At 39.9% G+C, this 20796-nt stretch overlaps 1 protein-coding gene across 2 annotated transcripts in view; it reads right to left on the bottom strand.

The window, feature by feature from the left end:
• The window catches only part of PTPRK (protein tyrosine phosphatase receptor type K), a gene marked incomplete at both ends in the record, with an annotated part of 423191 nt that overhangs the window by 389056 nt on the left and 13339 nt on the right, over nucleotides 1-20796 (bottom strand). The window lies entirely within an intron of this gene.

The raw sequence follows: 20796 nt of genomic DNA, 5'->3' as shown, positions 1-20796 counted from the left end.
CACTTTATGGGGTATGTCTTCAGGGCAAAGCTACCTAGACAGAAGTACATTGGCTGTGGACTGGCAAGTCTCCAAACTCCGTGGCTTGTGAATATGGTGAATATTGTTACGCTAGGCCATCTTTGGTTTAACACTTTTTCTCCACTGCCTGACCCCAGAAGGGCTGTTAATAATGCGTTAAAGAACCACCCCCTCCCAGCTTAAAGGGTAGTGCAGCATTAGCCTTTATCACACAGTTCTGTGCGACCTCTTCATTTGTCTTTGAAAGCATTCTGTATAAGCAGCTGCTCTTCATGGTAACTACCTCCTTTGATTAACTGCTATGAAAGCCTCTATCAATAGGATATCTTTTTATCTCATATCTTCTGACAAACTTTGAAAATCCTTTTACAGTGGACTCTACCCTCAAGGTCTGAGTTTAAGCTGCACCCTCCTCGTTAACTAGATTGTAATTGCTCTCAGCCAAAACCTGTTTTTCTCCTAGCACCAGAGCTCCGCTAGACAATGCTGACGAGGCATTTGTCGACTGAAACATCCTGGCAGGCTCACTCCAACAGCGTAATGCTTTAGAGGTATTATTGCACAGACCTGATTAGTTCAAAACACTGCACACTGAGTGTGTGTAGTGTCTCCCTACAGGCACATTAGAGGTCACAAAAAAGGTCCTTCAAAGTCCAAGCTTGCCCTTATTAGCATGCAGCTCTGTGTCTCAATACCACCCATTTGTTCTATTTATACCCTAGGACCTCTTGCATGCGCTGAATGAAATCCACTCCTGATATAACCCCTGAAAATACCAGTCACTACTAGCATCAAGAAGGGGAAAAAAAAAAACAAAACAAAAAAAAAAAAAACAAAAACCAAAAAACACCCAAAAAACCAACACAAACCCAGTTTCACAAATTGCTCATTTCTATTAATTACAGCGGACAACGCTGAAACTAACTAGTGTTTCCCACACACACTTCCACACCAGAAGTTTTCAGAAATACTCTATTCATGTATCAAATACATACTCTTTCGTTTTGTTAGCAGCCACAGATAACAGCCCTCAGCTCAAAACTTATGTTACCGGTAAAACTTCTCTATAGTTTTCTACCTTTTAAGTTTCATCTGGCCTAGAAGCACTCAGGAGATCATCTGTTAAGCCACAGAGTTCTTTTCCTGTGACTTAAATGCATGTCTGCCATTTTTAGCCATTTCACTAAATTTCTTAAAGGAATTACAATCAGAGTCAGGTTAATATTCACCTTTTTTTCCTTTTTTTTTTTTCTTTAAACTAATTTTAGTTTCCCTACTTGCAATTTTGCATACCTCCCTGTAAAGAAAGCTTGTTTTCTTCTTTATCAACATGTTATGAATGTCCCTTATCAATTGCCAAAGTTACATTACCCCTTGTACAGTTTTCAAAAGGACAGTAGCTACTTCAAAGTAGTTGATGGTCCTTATGAATCTTGCTGACGATTTCACAATTAAAAGATTCTGAGAAAAGAGTTTGGAAATTACATTTTTTTTTAAATAAAAAAAAAAAAAGCGCTACCGGATGATTTTCCTACTTTTTAAAACAAGTTTAATAGTGAAAAAAAAATCCCTCCAAAAAACTTAGGGGATTCTTTTACCTAAAGAGTGACCACAGCTCAAGAGAACCACGCAATATTCCCAATACTTCCCTGAGCTTCCCTTACTCCTTCTGACAACGCAGATTCTACATGAGCAAGTTTCCCGAAAATATATACTAGAGATGAGCATGTTCATGAAGAGGCCTGTCAGCCTCACTGTACCACACACAGTATAAAAGTATTCATTATCAGGTTTTCAGGATGATAACTTGCTCTTCTATATAGCGTGGAAAACAAGCAGCAAAAAGAACAGTCAAGAAAGTAAAATGCACTGCCAAAGTTTTTTCGATACCTAGCATCCTTCAATCCTTTCTATCCCTTCCTACCTCAGGTTTTCCCTGTAACACAGGAGGCAGGTAACAATACAAATGCCGGAGCACTTCTCATTTAAAGTTGTTCTAAAATTATTGCAAGTTTACCCAGTGGAATATAAAATTAATGATCAAAGTGCAACATAGGAAAAGTTGTACAAGATTGCACAAAACATTTGTGCACAGAACTATGGAAATGTTACTCTTGAAACATTATTCTTTCAAAAAAAAAAAAAAAATACCAAACCTAAATGCCCTCCTCTCATAAGGAAGTTTCTCAGTGTATTTAGCATGTCAGAAAACCCACAAATTCAACTGCAGCAGAGCATTCCACAGCTGCCGGTACAAAGGACACACAGTGAGTGTTAAGCATTAAACCAACACAAACAGCAAATTGATTTTCCAGAAGAGCCTTTTAGAGCATTTCAGAACTTCAGAATGAAGAGAAAGAGGCAGGAAAGGGGAAATACCAAACCTGAACTGCTTTGCTCTTCTGTAGTTAAGTGATGCAACACTAGGTGCAGAGGACAGAGAAAACATAAGACATCACAATTATTAAATAATAATGAGTTATGCTAATTATGACTTTGAATAGGAAACTATTTCCAAAGCCCCAGGACTCAAACAGACATACTGCTCAAAATACACAGCTAACACTTCTACACAGGTTAGCACTGAAGTTACTGTCGGTCCATACGGTTTCTTGAAGCCATTGTGACTGAATCATACCATTTAATATGCAAAATCTTTTAAAAATTAGCGTGTGTGGTCCCAATATCTAAGAATTAAAATAATTAATTAAGTATCTGGGCAGCTGGAGGGGATCCCCTTGCAATTCACCCACCAAAGGCAGCAGAGGACGGCTCCAGCCTCCCCTGAGCTTTGGAGGTGAAGACGCACAGCCGCCTAAGGCACAGGCGCCTGCAAGTGTTGGGGGGGCTTCGCCGGATGGACAACAGCGGTCCTCCACCACGAATGTCTCTTTCCTCATGCCCGTTCCCAGACCGGCAGCAGAATTCAGAAATTCAAATTTAACTGCAGGACAGCGTGACCCTCTCTTCTACCTGTATCAGGCACATTTCCACAGAGAGCCCGTGCCACCGGACAGACAGACAGACACACAGAGCCAGATTTAGTGACGGAGGGAGGCCAGTCAGCCTTAGCTGGTACAATCGTACGCGAGATCGCCCTCGCCAAGCAACGCCGCGGGCTTGGGACAGACAGCGCGCAAGAACTGTTACTCACACGCAGCACAAATTAGTTGCACCGGCTTGTAAATTGGTCAAATAAAATTGAGGTTTTCATGAAAATGTGAAGATGGGAGCGGGAGGGGAGGGGAGGAGGTATTTCACTGCTATGTTTCCACATTCAAATTCCCAACTGTTTCAGCAACATCAGCTTTCCAACAATGCTAACAGGCTTCCCTTGATTTTTAACAGTTCTCCAGCTTCACGCCTCAAACTCACGAGAAACCTTAGGGAAAAAGAGGATAGGCGGGGAACATGAAATCCAAGAGATGCCAACTTTGCAGCTGACAGATAAGAGAGAAAAGTTTTCCAATTTAGGACATTTTCTCTCCGATTTAGGAGAGGAAAGTTCACACAACCTTAAATAAATCAGTCACCGTCTGGATCACGCTCTAGAGCTCTAAAAGAGTGTGCTTATTAAAATTTGGATACCCGCATTGCTATTTACCTCTCTTCTCTTTAGTTTAGGCTAGTAAAACCTCGAAACAAAACAAAACAAAAAAAAATCACTTTTTTTATACATACATATACACATACACACAGACATATAAATATATATATATATTTTAAACAGCAGTTCTCAGGAACAGCCGTAAGGGAACGCGCCTCCCGGCTCCATCCCCGCTCCGGCGGGCAGCGGGCAGGCGCAGCCGGCCGGAGGGGCTGGGCGGAGGGGGCGCGCGGCGCCGGCAGCGCGCGCGGCCGGCCCCCTGCGCGTGTTCTCTAGCGCCACCTGCTGGCCGCCGCCAGCCCCCGCTGGGGCGGGAAGGCTTCCCAACCGGGGGGCACCGGGGCGGGAGGTAAGGAGAGGGGGACGTTAGCGGTGGTCTTGAAAGAAACTCAGCAGCGGGGAAAACAAACCAAACAAACAAACCCCCCACACACACACAAATTTAAAAAAACGAAACAAACAAACAAAAAAAAACAACACCAAACAAAAACACAAAAAACCACACCAATCTTTGAGGAAGTTTGAATGTTTTTTTTTTTTTAAAGCTACTTTTGCTTCCCCCACAAAGGAGGAGAAGAGGCTTGAGGAGAAGTTATAGTTCTGAGGATACGCAGAGATTAAGAGTACCGATTCCCAACAGCGTGGCGATGAGACAATGCACGAGACCACAAGAGTCTCCCTTAGTTTTTACTGAAATGGGAAATAATAAAGCAGCTTCGTTGGTGTCAAAAAAGAAACCACCAAGTACCTGCAAAACTCCGGCTCCACAACAGGCCCAACAGCCTAAGCTGGGGATGGAGAGCTCACCGGGACATCTACCCATCTGCCGACTCTTCTTGCCACCCACCTTCTTGAAGGCCCCAAAAGGTCCCCTGAACAGGGTCTTCATGGGCTGTACCACCAGGAGGAGGTATCATACAGTGACAACCTCTACAGGTTTCAATCGACTTCATGGCTACATGCGACAACCTCTACAGGTTTCAATCGACTTTCTGGCAGAAAGCTTAAACCTCGCTATAGCAGGCAACATCTACCCCGCCCCCCATTCAGCTAGGTCCCAGCTAGTTGGAAACAGACAACCTGGAAACACTAGAAATCCCTTCAGGCCCACGCCTGGTTAGAGAAGCCTTTGCTTCTGTGCAAGGTGGGGAGAACCAAAGCGTTCACCTCAAGTCTTTTCTTAAGGCTTCTTCTCCAATGCTTTCTAATCACTTTACTTCCTTGCACTTGGTCACCGATTATTGACAAAAGGGATGTGCTTCTGCAAATAAGCCAGACACAGCTTTAAAGCAAATTACTGCATAAGAAGCTTGAAATTCCAAGAGGAACGAAAGGCCAGAGTCAGAAAATTAAACACATGAAATTGTATGTGCTATGTACAAAAACCAAGAACATAGTTTTTCTGATACACTTCTTGGGGTTGTACCTAATCGTACTTAAGACTACCACCCAAGATTTTATGTCAACAGAAAGAAGATAAAATTCACATGTGCAACACCTGTGAAATCACACTATTTAAACATCTGGCAAGACATATTTATTTTGCGGTTGTATTTCAAGTTAATGTTGCATTTATAATTAGTGCACATAATATAACATAGAAAAGCTGTTTTCCTTAAAAAAAATTAACTGCTACTCTCACAAAAAAAAAAAAAAAAAAAAAAAACACACACACAAAACAACAAAACACCCCACACCTTTTGGAGTTTATAAACACAGTTTACAAGCATCTGAAATTGTCTGATGTTTTCTACCACCTCCAACATAGGCCACTTATAGAAACAGATCTTGTAACAACATCGCATGTAAAATAAAATGTTTGTTAGAACAATTTACATGCACTTGCGTGACACCACGCTATGAGCAACTCAACTCTACATCCCTGTCCAAACAAATCTAATCTCTTCCTTACAGCAATCGTTCCAGAGCCTTCAAGTTGATTTTACCCAAGAGTATTTCTGGGCTATCTTTGGAATGCTTGGGGAGGGGTGGTAGGGGGGAGGGGACCAGGAGGGAGTGGAAGAGACACCAGCAAGTAGTAAAGGAATATGGATGGAAGTTAAACCTTACTTTGGGCGTTGACCAAAAAAATTATGCCATTCCTTATAAATCACTGCTTGGCTAACATTGACCTTCACTAAAACGTTTACAATGTTAATGCTGTCCTGTAGATTCAAACTCTATGAAAAATGGCACTTTCACCTCCTCTACTAACTTATGTTATTCCATTCATATGTGCTTGGTGCATTGGATCATAAATTATGGGCTCATAACATGCTGTATGTCCAACTTTCCTATTTACCAGAAAAATTGCTACTTATAATGGGCAGGTAGAGGTTTGCTACTAAGCTTTGATTTAAAAAAAACACTTTTAAATCTGAGAAGAAAATCAGGCATTTCATCTCAACTCAGATGCACATTACACCTTTTTTCCTGCTCACGCTCTTTAACCTCCTTGATTTAAGCTACTGCTCCACAGCTTGCCTTGTGTCTTAGATCATAAGCTTTCTAAAGAAGGGAAATTAGACTCATTTTTCTGTGTAGGAAAAAGCCATTCACGTTTACAGCTCTATAGAAACAACAAACAGCATGCATACAAATTCCCTCACAAATTGCTTTTTTAGAAACATTCAAAAGTTTAAACAAGTTTTAATCTGTGCCAAAACTTAGTAGTAACAGAGTTTAGGTTCTCTCTTTGCTGTCACCACCGCTCATAGTAGAAGTCCTCAGACTTTGTACTACTGCTCAGAAGTTATGAAACTTGGTCACTTGAAAACTTTGCTCCATTGTCTGCAAGAACAGAAGTCAAATGGAGGAGTCAAAAGATACAAAAAACAAGAGGAACATAAAGTGCATTTTCTCAAAGGGTTTCTTCCACAAATAAACCATAGCAGTCAGTGAAGAGGAAGATTACATCTTCACTGGTCTTGGTTAGAGGTTTTCCCACTGCAGACCCAAAAGAAAGAATGACACTGCCTGTGATGAAGCACAGTACCAGCCCATTAATCAGAATTAGGTATTTTATAGTTACTACTTCTCAAAAAAGATGAATTGCCATTCCTCTAAATTCCAAATTTTGTTGGTAACCACGGCTTGTAAGCACCTGCTATTTTATGGTTTTTATTACCTCCAACACAGAGACTTTTTTGCATTTGTAATGTGTGAGATTAGAAACTGCATTTGTGTGATGTAAAGTGTGATCAACTTTATTTCTTTTTTTCCCCAACGTGCATTCTGCTACTCATTTGCAAATATTCTCTGAGAGAAGGTATGAAATCCCGCAAACTTTTTTTAAAAACAAGGAGGTTATAACATCAAATTTCATAGCTTTCATAAAGCATTCAGCTATTATATTGATGGCCATGGGAATATTATAAATAATTTAAGTAAATCCTATTGGTCTCATCCTCCTTCCATGACTTGATCAAAGGGATCTACATTGATTTAATGACCAACAAAAATTAATTAAACAGGAAGGCTGAGAAAATGCAGGCATCTATTCTGAGATCTCCCAGCAGCATTAAAGTAATACCTTACTTCGTAGTAGCGGACAATATTGTAAAACTTGACTCTTACAAGATTTAGTACCAACCTTGACCTGTCAACAATATTCAAGATGAGGACAGTCAAAAATTGTACCTCTAGAAGTAGTTTTGTAGCAAAGTATTAGTTAAGAACGTAATATTTAAAATGCCTTCTGCTCTATCTACCCAGACACTGACCTCATCATCTTCACAGTCTCTTTGCAACCATTGCCGAAGATTGGAGATCCCATTTGCTTAGCAGTCTAACTGGTAGAACAGTTAATGTTCCAATTAACGCTGAGTTAACGAATGCGGAGTTAGTCTTCAGTGTGTATTATAAGGACTAAACAGCAACCAAGTGCTGTGTCTGTAGACAATTATGGGCAAAACCATATTTAAAATCACATGAATACACTATTGCCAATGTGGAACAGACTGTCACAAACTCAACTAACACCTCTCAGACATGTCACAGTGCTCCCTGTTCCTCCCATCAAGACAGCCAAAATCTAGACTGTACTGACAAGAAAAGCAACCTTTCTAAGCGACCTTTATCTCTTCCCAGAGAACCCCTTTATTTTCTATAACTACAAATTGGAGATGAATGACAACCATGAGAATAAGTCAACACCACAGATTCTAGTTTGCCTGCACAATACAGAATGATAAAATGGTATCATTCTACTGTTTGTCCTAGATATAGCCAACACTACTTAAACAACACAAAAAAAGTGGAAAGAGTTTCAAATCTGTATCTTCAACTCCACTTCCCTGTTTGCAATGAGATCACTGGGAAGTTTCTATACAAGGATTCTTTTCTAAATGCCCTTGAAGAGAAAAATCTGATTCTGAGATTATTCATAAGAACACACAATGCTAAAATTTAGGTGATTAAGACAGGATAAAAAAAAATGTAAAATAGTGTTTTCTAGGAGCAGCCTATCAAAATCAGATACTGGTGTATTTACATCCCCAAGTTCAGTACTGAGTATGACACAAGTTATTTTATGACTAATTTTCTACAAAGTAAACTTTAAAGGCCACAGCAGCCACTGGCAAATGGCTTTTTTATGAAAAAAAAAAAAAATAAATAAAACAAACAACAACAAAAGCCCCTGCAGCTCTAGCAAATGCAAATGTAGTAGCATGTTAATGAGTAATACTGCTGCTGGTAACACAAAGAGGCTGTATCGAGCATTCCCTAACCACGTATTCCTGCTAATAGGACTATCAAGATTACTTTAGTTAGTATCACTTGTCTGCTCCAAATCCCTTCTAAAAAACAAAACATCACAGATAAAAATCCTACAGTTAGAGACAATCGTACTTTTTGAACTGCACAGTTAAGCTCTGGGGTTTTAATTTCATAACACTATCCCTCCTTGATCGCTCCATGAAAAATACAGATTGTCCAAAGTGTTATAGTTACAACGCGGTTTGCATCTACATCAAATGGTACACGGAACCCATAAAATTAAATTGTGATTAGAAGAGACAGACTACACCTCCACACAATATTGTCAGGACCAACAATTCAGAAAACAGAGCCTTGAAACCACAATAAAAAGAATAAGTCTGCAGACAATAAATGTTGATCATTTGCATCTTTAAAGCCACCTAATAATACTACACATGTAATTACAGTGGAAGAATATAATTAGGATGATTTGTCTAGAATAGGTAGAGTTTTCGGTCTTTTATGGAAAAGAAGGTACTAACCTACAACGGCAAACTATAGATCAGCTTTTTCAAAAACATTCTGTGGTTTCAAATTCCCCAACAGAAATCACTGCAGAAACCTTCAGATGGGACTAATGCCACCCAGAGGGATCTCAAAGTTACCTTGAGTAAAAAAAATGAAATTGTTTCACTTCAACAATTTCATTAGCCTGCCCTTTTCAAGTCTTCCAGCATGAAATTAGTAACATCAGTACCAGACTGCATCCCTATTTGGCTAACACTAAAGGAGGATTACCTAGGGAAAAAAATGCAATAGAAAAAACATATCCAACATGCTGGCATGCTAACTATAATGTGTTCATGTTTATAAAAAGGTTTCCACACACTACCCAAGGAAATTTACAAACAGCCTCACTGCTAAATAATTTATAACAGGGGAAGCGTACATTTTAAGTTGAGTCCAAAAAGGGACATCGGTTTGATTACCTATTCTGACCTTTTACCACTTTAAATCACAGGAGAAAAATAACATCACAACTACAAGCACGCAAAACTCTTTAAGGTAACATTATAGCCTGTTTGGGCAGTTGAAAACAGGTATTAATAAGTGTCAAAGAGGCCACAGGAGACATAACACAGGAGCTAGGGGAGCTTTTCGTAGCGGAGGCTTATGGAGGGTACTGGCATGTGAGCTGGTCAAGCCAGCATATGGCCGAATATGGGAACACACAATTTTTTTGAGTGCACCTAGGACTGGTGGCAAAGAGCGCTGTTCAGTGTTTCAGGATGAAATAAATGGCATCCTTTCCCCAGAAGCCGACAGAGGATTCTGGAGGATTTCCAGCCTTTTAGCTGCAGCTGTAACGGTGGGGAGCCCAGGGACAAGGAGTGGGCACTTCACCCTTGCTAACCAACAGCAGGTGGTCAACCCAAGCTAAAGCAATGCACACAGCCTAACTCTGAAGCCCTAAAAAGCTACCCAGACATGTCTGATGGGGAAAAAAATTAAAGGGTTGTCAGTAGACAGAAGGGCAGATAAAGGGAAAACCCAGGGGCACAACTGGACATTCTCCATCCTTACATAGTGGCCACGCTGACTTTGGCTTCCACCCTTCGTGCCGGTATTCGCGCTCACCTGAGCCGCAAAGCCAGGGATCCAGAGCTCGCTGTGATCGGAGCTCGACCCCACACTCCCAAGATCACCCCTGGCCCCGCTGCCTCTCCGTGGCACAGCTCCGCTCCTGGCCCTCCCTTCCACCTGCGTGGCACCTCGGGGAATAGTTTCCTGCTGGATGATCAGGCTAGACTGGCAAACCAGGAACAGGCAGGTTCATGCCAAGGGAAGGAGAAGAGAGGCACTGGGGAAGCATCAATTCAGGTCAGCTGGTGAGGGAACGACTCCTAACCTGACCTCACTGAAAACCAGGAAAAGAAAAACTGCTTGCCATCTTAACCCAAATGTGTCATTAACAGTTGTAAGTTATTTGGACAACAGTCAAAATCTACTCAAGCATGAGAAGTAAAAAATACCCTTACTTCCACATTCCATTCAAAGAAATGAAGTAGGCTTGGAGTCGCAATTACCATAACCACCTCCTTTCCAGAGCACTAAACCTATATGTAAAGTTCAGCCCAAACTCTACCCCATGACAGCCTAAAGCTACCGTGAGTAATACTGACTTCCACAGCTCACAAGTCAGGAGCTTCAGCCAGTCTCTTCCCATTTTTTTTTTTTTTTTTTTTTTTTTTTGCAGAGTCTTCGTAGGGAAGTTGGTTACCATCCTCAGAGCAGGTTGAATAGGAAGGTCACAGAAATACTGAAGGAGACAGGCAAAAGCACAAATCCCTGGTCCCAGGGCAGCCCTCTACCTGCTGCAGTTTGTTTCAGAGGAACTCCAAGACCCTGAAGCACCTGCCTTCAGCCAGGCTTGAAGCAACCTTCCAAACAGTCACCAAAAAAGCACTATAAAACCAGCTCCAAATTATACATTAGGCCAGACAAATCTATAACCACATGATGGAGTCCAACTTGCAGTTGATTATCTCAGAAAACCCCAGAAACACAGCCCCTGAATAAAACAATTTCAACTTGCCAGCATGAAAAGTAACCCTTTCAGCTTACTCATGTTTCCCTCCTGGTTTCCCTTGTGTTTGTGTTAGCAAAAGCAATAGGAATAGGAATGAGTCCTCGAGAATTAGAAAACAAAACAGGGGGGTAATAATAATGAAATACGCAAGAATAAGAAAAAAAAATTATATAGGGATACATACGTGGACTTTACTGATTACTTTTTAAATGGTCCTTGTCTCATGTAAAAAGAGGAGAGTGACTCATGTTTAATTCACAAATTTGCTACAGAAAGAGGCAGGTATAGCTTCAGTGAAAACAGGTATAACAATCTTGCAGCATCGCTTAGGCAATGCTTGAAAGGTTTCTTGTTTAATTAAGGTGTTCCTAGAAACACAAAGAGGGAAATAAAGTACCAGTAATCCCGAACGTAAGCAGATTTTTTGAGTTTTTCATCTAACAGTGCCAAGTGCTCTATAAAATTGCCTTTCTCTACATTATAAGCTTGCATCAACCTAGCCTGAAAACAAAAATATTCACACTTCTATTTTTCCCCCCTCCTCGTTCAAGCTAGAAGTATGTAATATCCATAACACATATGGCTCTGCAGTGAACTGTGACTTCAGCGTACTTACTTGACAATGAAGAAAGCCCCGAGGCCCGTATTTGTAAGAATAAAGCAGATCATACTAATCTGGCTTGAGGAATTTAAAGACTGGTATCATATTGCAACTGGCTACCCACTTGAACACAATTTCTCCTCAGGTTTTTCTTTCTACTTGAACTGCCAGCAGTGTTAATCAACTCATTCAAGCAGCACATATTACCACTATAGAATCCAAGGAAAGCTCTAGATCCTACACAGAACATTCTCCAATATACAAAACCACACAGAATTTAAATTTAATTGGTTTTGACATCCTTCTAAACAAACCAGTTTCCGCTAGTGAGTTGGAAGCCTACATACCGTATTCAAAATTACGGTACAAATGCAGTCTTGAGAATTTTAGTTAATTCAAAACAGTAAGCCAAAAATGGGATAGATTTTTCTTGGGAATGAGAAGTTTTAACTGGAAAGCACAAAGTTTATGCTAATTGCTGTGGGTAGTCCTGAAGTATTCTCTGAACCAAGTTGCTTAAATTTTCTATACACAATCAGTTTAAAGAAAATACGCAAGAAGCACCCTTTACAGCTGAAGCATTTTCCCAGAAAATCCAGGGAACTGTAAAAGTTGCAAGTACATTCAACAAGATGTAACGCTGTCAAGTATATAAAAATGGGTTTTGTTGGTCTAGACGCTTGAATCCTGTCTTAACTTAAAAAAAAACTGTTTCTTACAATACTACGTCATGTATCTGATCAGAATTTAATCTTTAATCCCTGCCTAACTTCATACTTATTTTTAAACCATGGATAGGAGGGGAAAAAAAAAAAAAAAAAAAAAAAAAAAAAAAAGAAAGTCAGCCACCTTACTAAACACAATCTCCTTGCTTTGGTGCTTCCATTGTTTGTTGGCTTACCGTTCTTTCTTCATTTTCATTAACATCGTGGTTTTCCTATTTAAAAAGCATTTCAATTATCATTATTCCTAGATTTTTGAACAGCAGGGAGTCATGAGGAATGATGTATTGCACATTAAAAAAAAAAATGAAAAAAGCCAAATATATCTGGGTCATCTGTACTACCACTTCAACTGGAGACATGACCAGCAGTTATTGGGAAGGAGGGTTTTTTCCCCCCACATCTGAAACAGCTAAAGCTCCTGATCTTTCTGAATGCAGAACTCTAAAAGCAAGCATTTTGTGATTATCTGCATATTTGCCTTCAGAGTATATTTTTAAAGACAACAGGTTGCTAGTCCTGTGCAGTTTTCAAGAATGTACATCAAATTCTTTGTCATACTGAAAATGCAGCATGCAAATAAGGAAGAGAGAGTGGCAAAGCAGGACGACACACAATACACACAGGGGATACAAAAGGGGAAGCAAAACCCTACAATCACGGCACTCTCAAAGATTAGCATTATGTAACCCTGAACAGAATGCATTTTAAATGAGTGACTTTTCCTTCAAATATGGTAAATATGATATTAATTGCAGTCTTAACAACATTAAGAGCAATCTTTGCACGTAGTGAGCGTCCCATGACAGAAGGCATCTTGTCCATAGAAATTGCTGAAGAATTCTGTGCCAGCAAAGTAAAAGAGAACTCAATCCGCTCGTTTAATCTTCTAGTTAAGCAATACATTAATCAGTCAAAATTACATACTTGGGTATTGAAACTTTACACTGAATCAACACTAAATTGTCTATATGCTACAAAATTTTGTAGTGATCTTGTACAAAACAAAGGCTGGACCTTTGCTTGCTCTAGGAACAGCTCAGGGGTTTGGTACAAGGATAGGATTTTAGGATCACAGAGGAGTTAAAAGTTGAATGCTTCTGCTAAAAGAAAAAAATGTAGCGTGAAATAATTAGCAGGGTTAGCTATGATACCATTTAGAAAGGGATAATGAGCTTCTATCTGAACCACTATATTAAGCCACTAGGCAGCTGGAGCAAGATGTCACTACCTTAAGACATACTCCATGCATGGTTAAAGTTAACAAAAATGAGAAGGGCTTCCTTTTTTTTGTTTTTTGTTTTGTTTTTTTTTTTTGTTTTGTTTTGTTTTTTTTTTTTTTTTTTTTTTGTTTGTTTGTTTGTTTTTTTAAAATACAACCCTACACTTCTGGAACAGAAATGGTTTGTTTCAAATTCTAACTTCACTTAAAAAAAAAAAAAAAAAAGGGACGTCTCTCAATTTATCATAAATTAAAACCGATATAAACAGGTCAACTACTTTTCCCAAATACCGAATATTCTTAATATATTAGCTCAAAAAGTTTTGACAATATGAATAAAGCTTGTTTCACAAATATTAGTATACATCACATCAAATGCATTCACACACAAAGGTGCTATTCTGTGGGTTGTTTGGTTTTAAGGGTTTGGGAGAGGGGGCATGTCTTCCTTGGTATGCAGCAGCTTGTTTCTTGGTTTTTAACCATGAGAAGGTTGCCTATAATAACTTCAGAGCACACAGCTTCAAGGAGAATTAAACTAATCCCTTTCAGAATCTGCCAACACAGAGCACTCGCTGCTCCAACTCCCACTGGATTTGGTTAAAACAGCTGAAGGAGTTAATTCCCCCCTTTGATGAGCAACTGCCCACAGAAACTGAGCATGGGAGCCAGGGAGGTCACAGCCCAGCACATCATCTGGAACCATCACCCCCTCGGCAGTAGCTGGGCTGTCAACTGCAGCCACAAGGGAGTGGACACACTTCCCTCTCCGTGATCGGCATTTGGGTTTCAAGCTCTGTTGGGGGTTACTGGAGCAGACAGTCGAGGATAACAGCTCCTTAAATTGCCCCAAAACAGATCACTAGAGTTCTCAGGGACCTTAGTTATCTGAATTATTTCTGAGGCGAAAGCCAATCAAGCGTCCTCAATGAAAGCACTGCACAAACACATACTGCACCATACCTTTAGTTAAGTGACTGTTGTTGGAGACACCCCTTCACACTCAATTCCTAGTTGACATCCTGAAAAGTAGCCTTGTCCTAAAAGCTACCCAGTCTACACATCTCAATCTGAATAAGCAAAATATATCAACTGAGTTCGTTCTTCTTCTGATGTAACCTAGTTGGAGAACATTAAAAATGTACCTCCCTAATACACCAAGAAAGAAGGCTCAACAGTGCCTTTGGAGGCTTCCAAACAAAAAAGGATAAAACAGGGGCTCAACATGAAAAAAAAAAAGTGATTTAAGGGTTATGTCCAGCAGAGCAAGGAAGGCCTGGATCATAAACACTCTTTCACCAAGATTAAAATAAGGTATACGTGCCCTAGGAAGACACATTGGAACAATGAAAATTAGTTTGAATTAACTTTAAAGTCATTTATTTCACTTTGAAAGACTTGTGTAGCCTCTTTTTCCAGAATTAGTCTGCTTTAATCCAATTCACCCTAATCCATTCCTAAGGTGAATTATACTAAACTGAATTTTAATGTCATTTTAACGCTGAATGAAAGCAACTCACGCAGAAGTTTAACATGATTTAACTAAACTGTTTTAAATTCATTTTTTAATTTGAATGTGACCTTATTGTCACAGATGGACAAGCAACTTTCACCCATGCTTTGAAAAAAGGCCATCTGAAATAGATGGAACGTGGAACACGACAACATGGAACAATGTATCTACGGACACTGATGTGCCTGGCAGGAAACTTCACATAAGGTGTCCTCCCTGTTGGAACAGCAGCTTCTCACTTGGCCACCTCCTTAAAAAGCCAAGTGTTAAATAGGCATGAGGGGTTTCACCTCAACAAATGTTGAATATGACCATAAGACATCTTTTTTGTGGAACGGTGGAAATCATATGGAAGAACTTGCAGACATCCTCTTCCTAGTAGAGCTATGCTTACTAAAGAACTGAAGCGAGCAATTCAACTCCAAACCCTAGCTGTCTTCATGCTTGACTTGCAGTGTAACTTAAGTTTGTGAATGAGTCCACATTAAGAACCATAAACCTTGCTCAACCTTGCTCATTTCACAGCTTTAGAGGAGGGGAAAAAAAAAAAAAAATAGTGCCGGTATTTCTGCAAACCAATTCCTCATCTGCAACAAAAACTTTTGAAAGTTCATTGATACTGGGCTAGCTGGGAATGCATCATAAAAAAAAAAAAAAAAAAAAAAAAAAAACAAAAAAAAAAACACACACACCCCAAACCTAAAAACAAAAACCCACCAAGCCCAAGCCAAAAAAAACAGAGACACCAAAAACCCACACTGTTCAGAGAAGAAGCAAAGGCTATGAAAAAGTCTCTCCGGGGCAGAGACCAGCCAGCCATTCTGCCAGGCCGGAATATTTTCAACCTGCATCGACCTGTTCCCACACCCCATGAAATTGCAGACTCCAGTTCTACTAGAATCAAAGAAGAGTTGCTTGTAAGGCACCTCTGGAGGCCATCTAGGCCAAATACCCCCTTCAAAACAGAACTATCACTAACACTGCAATGTCAGCCGTGGTTCTGTCTAGCTGAGACTTGGAAGCCTCCACAGATAGGGATTCCCTGGGGCAGTCTGTTCTGCTCCACCACATGAGCAATGTTTCATAGCACCCAATCTAAGCCTCCCAAGCTGCAATTTGTGGCCACTACCCCTTGCTGTATTGCTTGCTACCATCAAAAAGAGAGAGATCGGCTGTCATCTTCATAACTGCCCTTCAAGTTCTTGGAAGCTCCCTATCAGATTAGGCCCTTACTCTTCATCCTGAGACCAAACGAGCTCAAATCCCTTCAGGTGCCCCTTGTAGGCCTCACCATCCCGGCCCTAACCATCTCAGCTTCTCAACACAGTCCAGTTTCCCCACATCCTACTAAGACCTGGGGAGAGGACAAGAGCCCCAACACCCAAGAAAATACTCCAGACACCTCACCAGCACAGAATAGAGGGGAACAACAGCTTCCTCCAATCTGCTGGCTACATTCCTCCCAGTGTAGTGTAGTATGCTTTGTTAACAACAACAAAAATAAAAACCACAAAGCAAAACAAAAAACAACCACGAAACCCACACCACAACACCACAACCCAAAAACTGGCTCATACTCAGCCAGGTATCAATCCCAGATCTCTTTTCAGCAGGGCTGCCACCCAGCCACTATCCAGCCTGCACCCAGGCATGGGTATTCCTCCTGTCAAGGATGGCCCATACACAGTTGTTCTTGGTTCAGATGTCCTTCATGACTCCATTCAAAATTAAATAATCAACCCCAAACTAGTCTGGCTTGCAGTAACATACCATGTGTCATGACTACTATAGTAGAATAAAGAGACGCCACAACTCACTTTGTAAATCATGCCATTTCGACAACAGACAGTTCCTATCAGAAACAGTTTGGAAAACTGGTCATCCTCCACTAAAAATATGGCATTGAAAATGAAAAGAAAGCAGTAAGTGGTAGAGTCGGTATTGTTACTATAGCATGAATTACAATTATGCTCTTCTTCCGAGTGCCTACAAAAAAAGGCACACCTTTGAGAGTTGACATCCAAATGACTGCTAGCAAAAGCAAATCTATACACCTGAAAGTTTTGCAGTTAAAACTTAGGCGGTAAGAGGGGATTTGAAAATTTTTCCCCATCTTCAGATTTCCCCTGTATGCAACTGGATATCTCTCTTAATACTTCCCTGACTTCTTCAGTGAAAACATGCACTAGGGAAACTTGAAGAAAAAAGGGGCAACTAATCTTTAAGAGTCTGGAATTTAAAAAAAAAAAAGCACCTTTCAACCGATGAGTATTTCTAACCTGATTCATCCATAATATGAGCCATAATACTAATATTTTGAGTAAGAGCTGTCTCAAAGTCAATTTCTGCAGGCACTTAAAGAAAAGTGACAACGGAACACGTTCATCCTAATAAATTAGAATAAAGTTTAAGGAAAACTAAGCATAAGCACACACCTACCATTTTTCTAAAAAAAAAAAAAAAAAAAAAAAAAAAAAGGTTGTGTTTTAACATTGAAGTGTTAAATACAAAAATATATTACACAGTTTTCTGACAGATAAACATAGACTATGGAAAGTTTGCACTTCCCTCCTCCCCAAGGGAGATCTAGCTTCTGAAACTCTGTGCTTTCAGAAGCTGTTGAAATGACAGAGGTAGAAAGAACTGTTTGATATGTCAATAATGACATCGATCCTCCAATGCTTAAGTAGAAACCTGATCTGCTTATTACTACACTGTGTAAGAAAGAAGATTAAATATGAGAAGAGTGAACTTGCCGTGATTTGCTTTGCAACATTAATAAAACGTTCAATAGTAGTTCTGTTGCTAAGTCTGCTAAAGTAAAATGTTCCAATGGCCTTGGAAGAATCTATTTGACAACAGAGCATTAGTCACTGCAAGAAAGTCAAGGCTATTTACTATGCAAGTGCTATAAGATCATCCCTTTGGTATGGAGAATGCATGTTTATCTTCTTTCCAAATCAGATTTTCGTTATTCTGTGTGATATTAATCTCCGTGGGGGTGGACACCTCTGTGAAGGTGCAATGGTTCATCTCCCGGTTCTGGTCAATTCTTGTTTTAATCTCATTTCCAGATCAGAGTCTTCACACATAGTGAGATATTAATCTCTATAGGGGCAGACATCTCAGCTGGCCTTAGCGCACAGCTTCCCCTCTTCTGGTCAATTCTTATTTTAATTCTAATTTCCTGTGATTTATATTCTTCTTTCAAGTTTAATATGTTCTACTTCTCTCTTCTCAACAAATCTCCCCTCTCCCTCTTTTCAGAGATTTTCACAGGAAAACTACCAATTCGGTTCCTTTCACCAACCATTTATCTCAAAATCATTGTAGACGTTGTTGGTGTTATTGATAATAAGTGTTATTGCCATCAACACTACTTGCAAACATACTGATAATGCTTGCCTTTATAAGGACTAGTTTTCTCAGCGGGGTTTAATTTTTGTGCAGCCTTCCTTCGTATAAAATTTCACTTGCCTGTTTTCAGGGTGGGATAACCCCACAGCTAGGTAACAAACTAGGATGTAAGTTCGAACATAAGAAATTAAAGTATAACGCCTATCGTAGACTTTCGATTGACAGTCAAGTCTCTGAGCATGCAGTCATCTTCCTGCAAAATGAGGGGTGTCGTACAAACAGACTTCACAGGAACATCATGAGGCTAAAATATTTTAAAGTCTCTCAAATATTAGTCTCATAATGGGCAACAGAATGTCAGAGGACGAAAACAGAACCAGAGATCTTTAGCCTATATGATATATGGCCTCAAACGTTTTGAGACCGTGTCTTTGCTCTTCCCGCTGAATATAGAGCATTGTACAAATATGGCATTTAATTTCACTATCCAAACAAGCTTTCAATTTTCCCTGCAAGGTTTGCTTCTCAGCCTTGAAAACATAATCACTTTCTCATCACCCAATTAACATATAATCATCATCTCCATCTCCCATTTGCTCACCACTCAAAAAACCTCCTAGCTAAATGGTTAAAACACAGGGATGCATGTTTGTAGAAAGTGCAAGCGACATTTCAAAAATATCACTACTCTTTCAGAGCATGTTTCTCTTCAATTTTTTGTCCCACTGATTTTTATACACTCTCCTGCAGGGAGCCTTTCTAATGTCCTACCTTTTTTTTAAAAAAAAAAAAAAAAGCTGTACCTGTGTTAGGAATTTGGTTCAAAACAGCAGGAAAAAGTGAATGCCCTGATTGTCTCCATTTACCAAGCATGAGCTTGCTTCTCAGCACAGTTCTCATACACGTGAGCTACACACCACCACATTCAGAGAAGAGCAAACCAGAAGCTCCACGTCTGAAGTGCTCCAACACTTCCCAGGGAAGCTTGGTTCAGAGTTAGTAGACTATGTACCGTGAGATCCCTACGAACGCAACACAGCAGGGACATTTGGCTACAGGAGAAGACCTTCTAATCTGAGGTAACCCTGCCTCGCTACACCACATGCAATGGCTCCGTGAGCCTCACTTTTCATAACGCGTCAGTTCAGTGACCAGCACCAATTGCACCGAATTGCTTGCCAAGGTAGATACAGCCACGTCTTCCTAAGACATGGCAAAACAGAATTGCCCTGACAGTTACTAATGTCACAGATAAAACTGCCAAGATGCTTCTAAATTCTTGCTGTAGCAGCTTGTAAGAGTTCAAGAGCAAAAAGGCAGTGCACCTAAGTGTGTTTGTGTGCAAACAACGCTACCCAAATATAACCTTTTTCTGCCTTTGGAAATTTTTTTAAGTGTTTCCATTCAGAGCCGTTCAAGTTAAAAGCTTAAATTAAAAAAAGGAAGCCTTCCTACTTATCCAAGTGAGTGGATTTTCCAAGTCTTCCATGCAAAACTTTTTACTTTTTTTACACTTGAGAACATTTATCCAAGCTTTGACTTCATTTAATTTTGCATTTTCATATATGGTCCTTATGGCTGGCTGGCTGCTAGGCTACTATCTTCTGCAATCCATTAGCCAGTTTTCAAACACTGATTACAGTCCCCCATTAAAAATATCTTCTTTTCCCATGCACTTCATCTCCCACTATTACATTTCATCATGCCAAAATCTGTAAACTGTGTCTGCGAACAAACTACTCTATGTCTTAGGTAAACTGATCAATCACATATGAAAGAAACCAAAAATACTCCAGGGAAACTAGAAGTATTTATATATTTTACCATGTATAAACACATTCCTCAAACAGCTACTGGGTCCATTTATGAGCTATACATCAATTACTGACCATTTACATAGAAGATACAATCATTGGTAGTTTATCTTATACACTGCTAAAGGCAAATCCTCTTAATTATAACTTATTTAGAGAGAAATTTTCAGTATGTGCAACTCCAGTGTTCCTAATGTTGCTATACTTTCTCCACTTTTTCCCCTTCCCCCAAGATGAGAGAAATTCTGAGGTCCGATCGCTCTCTTTTTTTTTTTTTTAATTGGGTTCTGAACCTCAAAATAGCAACTTCTCTGGGCCTAAACTGGAGCCAGAGTAGTCTTTGACATAAGGCCACAGTTTGCTTAAATACTGAGGCAAGTAGTGCCTTCTCTTTCTTGACTCTTACGCGAAGAAATGTAAATTTAATCAGATGCTCGATTACTATAGTTGGGGTACAGTAAACAAGCAGATGAGAGAGAATGTAAGAAGGGCAGGAAGGATACTGTGACAAACATGACGCAGTCATCTCGGATGCAGAATTTCTCAGAAAAGGATTAGGAAGTAAACTGAAAGCAGTTTAACCTGGATTCCTCCTTGACGGGGCCTTTTTAACAATAAAACAAAGACAGCAGAAGCAAGGAAGAAACT

Source organism: Vanellus vanellus (genome assembly GCF_965231255.1).
Source record: "Vanellus vanellus genome assembly, chromosome: 3".
Classification (NCBI taxonomy): Eukaryota; Metazoa; Chordata; class Aves; order Charadriiformes; family Charadriidae; genus Vanellus; species Vanellus vanellus.
Note: the sequence above shows the minus strand (reverse complement) of the source record. Positions and strands in the feature narration are given on the sequence as shown.